Source organism: Ixodes scapularis, unplaced genomic scaffold (genome assembly GCF_016920785.2).
Source record: "Ixodes scapularis isolate PalLabHiFi unplaced genomic scaffold, ASM1692078v2 PGA_scaffold5__190_contigs__length_132052651, whole genome shotgun sequence".
NCBI classification, from domain to species: domain Eukaryota; kingdom Metazoa; phylum Arthropoda; class Arachnida; order Ixodida; family Ixodidae; genus Ixodes; species Ixodes scapularis.
The window spans coordinates 116,521,957-116,527,455 of record NW_024609880.1 but is presented as its reverse complement, the minus strand read 5'-3'; the positions used below and the strand labels follow the sequence as shown (position 1 = coordinate 116,527,455).

Genomic DNA, 5,499 nt, shown 5'->3' with positions numbered 1-5,499 from the left:
GTGTACTGAATCGTCAGGGCTGACAAATGTACTGGGAATTCTTCGGGACGCCGAACAGGACAATCTTCAGGTGAACTTACAGTCACTGTCAGACTTCGTCAAAGAAAGAATGGATACGAAAAGGCTCGTTTTTCAGACCACTTCGAGGCTTTTCGACCCTTTGGGACTGCTCTCTCCATACAGCATGCGAGCCAAAATTTTGTTTCAGCATGTTTGGGAGAGAGGAATCGACTGGGACACCTCATTGCCAAATGATTTGCGTGAGGAATGGCTTGCAGGGTGAGGCGAGCTTGCCGAACTCGGCTCTCTCTCAGTCGACAGATGCGTCTTGGTGACAGAGGGAGCAGTTAAGTCCAGACAACTCCATGTTTTGACGGACGCAAACACTCAGGCGTACGAAGCTGTGGCCTACATGCGAGTCGAGGACACTAACGGAAGCATCAGCGCACGGCTTGTCATATCCAAGGCACGTGTTGCATCTTTGAAGAGAATGACTTTGCCGCGTCTGGAGCTCATCGGCGCTCTTATCGGATCAAGATTGATGACTTTCTTGATTGGGACATTGGATTTGCCCGACCTGGAATGCCACCTTTGGACAGACTCCACCTTCCCATTCAGTTGGATTTAGGCATCGGCAAGCAAATGGAAGCCATTTTTATGCAACAGGGTCGTGGAGATCCAGAGCAGCACCGACCCTCTTCGGTGGCAACACTGTTCAGAGAAGGACAACCCCACGGACATGCTCACCCGAGGAGTACCCGACTCCAACCTGACCCTTTCCAAGGTGTGGTGGCAGGGCCCGCAGTGGTTGTCACGTGATCCAGATTTCTGGCCCAGAAGACGAGAGACGAACGACGAGGTTCCGGATGGTGACGTAGAGCTAAGAAGCAAAAGCGCAGTGCTGCACACAAAGACAACCGTACAAGAGCCTCTCCTCGTGTTTACAGACTACAGCAAACGGCTCAAGGCAATGAGTGTGACGGCGTGGATCATGCGATTCATTAAAAAACTTCCAAGGCATGGGTCCAAGATTCAGCGGCTCTCTGACCACCTATCAATTGGAGGAGGCAGAGAGATACTGCACGAAACACATCCAGGAAGAGAGCTACAGCGAAGAAAAAGCAAGCCTCGTCGCCGGTGACCGCCAGCGGTCGAGCTCACGTATCCGGGACCTGCACCCTTTCTTGGATGAAGACGGTGTGATTCACATTGAGACTCGACTGCAGAATGCCTTGGCACCCGACGAGACCAAGTTTCCGGTGCTACTTCCGCTAGACAACCATTTCACGGAGCTCCTCGTTGAGCACACGCATGTGAGCATTCTGCATGGTGGTGTGAGTGCTACTTGGTGAACTGCGGGAGCATTACTGGGTTGTGAGAGGGCGACAGTGTGTAAAACGAGTGATCGAACGCTGTAAGATGTGTCTTCGACTCAAGCTCAAGCCCATGACCGCCCCGATGGCACCTCTGCCTGAAGACAGCGTAACAAAGGCAGAACCATTCGAGGTTTGTGGCGTGGAATTTGCTGGACCGATGTTCGTGAGTTCCGGAACAAACAGTGTCAAGGCATATATTCTTGTATTCACATGCGCTGTTACGCTAGCGATACATTTAGAACTTGTCCTGGATATGTCTAACAAGGCCTTTCTAATGGCTTTCAGACGCTTTGTGTCAAGGCGTGGGTTGCCGCGAATGATGTGTTCAGATAATGCACTGACTTTCAAACGAGCTGCTAAAGATCTAAAGCACATGTACGATGTATTAACTAGTTCCGAATTGAAAGACTACTGCGCCGCCCACCGGATCACTTGGAGGTTTATCCTTGAAAGAGCTCCATGGTGGGATGGTTTTTGGGAGCGTATGGGATCGGTTAAGAGTTGCCTGAGAAGAAACATCGGCAAAACTGCGCTTGATGTTGATCAGATCACAACTGTATTAACGGAAGTGGAGGCTGTGATCAAATATCGACCAATGACGTCTGCCTACTCCGAACCAAACGAACCAAATGTCTTAACTCCTGCTCACTTCCTTTGTGGTAAGAGGCTAACCACATTACCTCATCATAAAAAAGGAGACGTGACATTCACTTGAACGGAGTTGGTTGGGAGATGGTCACACCGCCAGCGATTGATGAATATGTTTTGGAACAGGTGGGCTAAAGAATATCTGTATAACCTACAAAGTGCGCATGCTCGTAGGCCTCAATCCAGCAGCGGTCTCAATGTCGGTGATGTCGTAATTGTGCATGACAACCACGTTCCTCGATTGTTTTGGAGAACCGGCAGGATTCTGGAGTGTTTCCTAGGTCGGGACGGAAATGTGCGAGCCTGTAAGATAAAATTGTGTAACGGCTCAGAGGTCAGGCGCCTTGTTACGCGTCTATATCCACTTGAGATGAGCTGAGCTCATCTGCGGGGAGGATGTTGCGGATAGTTTTACGCGCCACCTCGGTCAACTGGCTCGTATACCACAAATCGCTTGTGCAGCGGCGAGGGGGCACGGAGTTTGGAAACCTGACTCAAAGACTGAGAGTTTCGGCGAGTGTTTAGTCTACGTGGTCGGCGTAGTGTTTTATGACCAGGAGAGAGAGAAACGGGGGAATTCCTGAGTTGCCGGGGTGTGGATCAAGCTTCTTTGTGTTGAGGCCTCCTAAAGAAAAGACACGGTTAACGCGTCTTCTGCTCCAGACTGTCTTCGCAGCAATGTAACTTTCAGTGTGTATCTTTAATAAACGGTTGTTCTGTTCATCCAATCTGGTTCTACAACAGGGCACGTTCTCGCAGTGTTCGATGTTCTTGCAGCCACGTGTTCGAGCGCTGCTGCGTCTTGAATTGAGGTGAAACGGAGTCTAGAAGCATATTCTTTCACGCGGTCTCGTCTTCTGCGAGAGAGATTCAAGCTGAGTAAGTAAATTGAGCCAACGAAAACGCTGAAGTTTTGAAATTCTGTATAAAACATCGGCGCGCCAACGTCGCGCACTTACGTAAAAAAAAAAAAAAAAAAAGTTTTCTCATTGCAGTTGCAGTTGAAGCGAACATCAGCGCAAATAAAATATAAATATAATTACTTGCATTACGCGGACGATTTGAAATCGATGAACCGGCGCTCCCGGTCTTCCGGAAACATAGGCTGCCACGGCTGAAACAGGCGTACCGATGCAGCCAATCTGTACGTTCAGTATCAAACGGGCTCCGGAGAGCCGTTTGATTAAACCGGTACAGTTTGACGGTCACCGGTCACCCGCTTGTGCAACATGTTCACCAGTTTGAACAAACGTGCGACAACTTTGCCCAAACGAGTGGCCCATTTGCCCATACGAGTGACCCGTTTGCCAAAGGAGTAACCTGCTCGCCCAAATGGGTGACCGTTATGGCTCATACGCGGACCCTTTTGAGCCATACGAGAGACCCCTTGGACAAACTGGTGACCAGTATGGCTAAACTGTTTCCGGTCTGAAGCCGTTTACTTTCATATAGGCGCCAAATGTTTTTTCAGTAGAGACTCGAAGGAAAAATATACAAACAGACCAAAGGTGCTTAAAATAATCGATGTTTCGCAAGTTGCCTGGGGGCTCACATTCCACATTGATAATGGCAGGACATACGTTTGCCAAACAAATTAAGATGACCCTTCCTATGCTTCAGTAGTTTCACTTTAATCCTATCATGACGGACTTAGTCTGTGAAAACAAATGATATATGTAAGGCCTTTAAAAGGGTTTTGTGGGATGTCAAATGGCAGCCGATAGTTTGCCAGAAAACAGGCCTTCTACAAACGTGTTTTTTAACGACCTGCAAGCTTTCTAAAGGCTCCAAAAGTTGTTTTTTTTTTTTTTTTTGGGGGGGGGGGGGGGGGAAGGGGGTGGGGGGGGGGGGGGATACTGTGTGCACGGCATCCCCATGCGTTTCCGGAGGACGTATGGCGTTTTGTATTTGGCCGTGCACCCTTTGTCCGCCGTGGGGTGGCGTTCACCGCACAGCGTGCACTTGTGGGTGCACTGATGGTCTTGGACAGGATTGCGGGCGCCGCAGCCCCTGCAGATCTTGTTCTTGGGGAATGGACAAACGTCCATGCGGCGCCCCAGACGGCCACAGTGGTAACATATGTCGATTTGCTTTCGGTACAAGCAGCAGGGGAACAGTGTTGCGCCGTATCGGACCAGGTGCGGAACACTGGGTCAGTCGAAGGCGATGACGATGGTCATGGTGGAACCGATGCGCTTGGCGGCCAGGGCTAACGGATTGTGGGAATTTATGATGTTAGCGTCGATTTCCTGGGCGCTATCGGTGGGGGGAACACCTCGGATAACTCCCTTGGTAGTGTTGTCCGGAGCTGCCTCGTATGCGTTGACTTCGTGGGTGACAACATTGACGTGGATAGATTTCATGCGCACGTATCTGTCAGCATTGTGCGGTCGGGGCGTGCTGATCACGACGATGTTTTGTTGAACGTTCGGGAAGATCGTGTCGTCTTGGCTTCCTTCCGGGCTAAGTTGTGTCGCTTGGAAAATGGCTGCAGTCACTGTGGGGCTGCCGGCTTTGGGAATATTTAGTGCCCCTTTAGGTCTCACAATGATCTTAATTTCGTTCTTGTAATTGGGGCATACGTCCGGCCTTGAACACTTGAGATTTAACGTTCTTCCTGGTTTTAGAGCGAGAGCGGGAGTCTCGCGATAGGGGCGTTTCACCGTGAGATGAGTTTTGGCCAGGTTTCTTGTCGGGACGGCGGGAACGGGCGGTGCGCCAGCCCATTTCGGCGGTCACCTCTTCTGGTATGATGTCCTCACCGATTACTTGAACTTCTATTCTCCGCTGGTTGAGTTAGGAGCCTGCACGTCGATGAGGAGCGCGCGCAGGACCGCGCCACTTGGCCGTCCACAGTACCGAGAAAATCCAGACCTGACGAGGTTCTCGGAGTTCGTTCCTTGGCGAGGCAAAATCCGGGACCAGGGCGTGCCTCGCGCCAAGCCGGGGAGTCGGCCGGCCGCGCCGAGTGCCGGCTCGATGTTTCAAGCGTTTTCGTAGTATTTTTTTTTTTTTTTTTACGTCCAGTCTACATTTTTCACTTTTATTCTTCTGGAGAATCAATGACGTGTTTTCACTCGTAGACTGCATGGATGAGAGTGGAGTGTGCGTTTTCACGATCTTCAGCCCAGTTTATTATGAACGCAAAAAAAAATATTTGATAGTCCTCTTACGTTTAGCTTAGATTTGAATAAAACAGTCTACACATTATGGCTGTATCAATGCATACCCAGCTATACCCGAGGACAGCGCTTAATTGACATAAAATAATAACAAGAAACCTTTATATATATATTTCAGACCATCATGTTTACGGTGAACCAGAGCAATTATCTCATTTATAGTAGCGAGTTGGGGACCGAAAGACATTACAAAGATATTACTTGTCTTCAAGTGCAAACAAGTTACCTCAATTACACATTGAAGAGCGCCAAATACACATGAAAATGGTACGGCACAAAATCTTAAACAATGT

General features: G+C 49.5%; 1 pseudogene; it reads right to left on the bottom strand.

Annotated features, from left to right (window-relative positions):
* Window positions 1–408: 408 nt before the first annotated feature.
* On the bottom strand, window positions 409–5,114 carry LOC121046306 (annotated as a pseudogene).
* Between the last annotated feature and the right edge of the window lie 385 nt (window positions 5,115–5,499).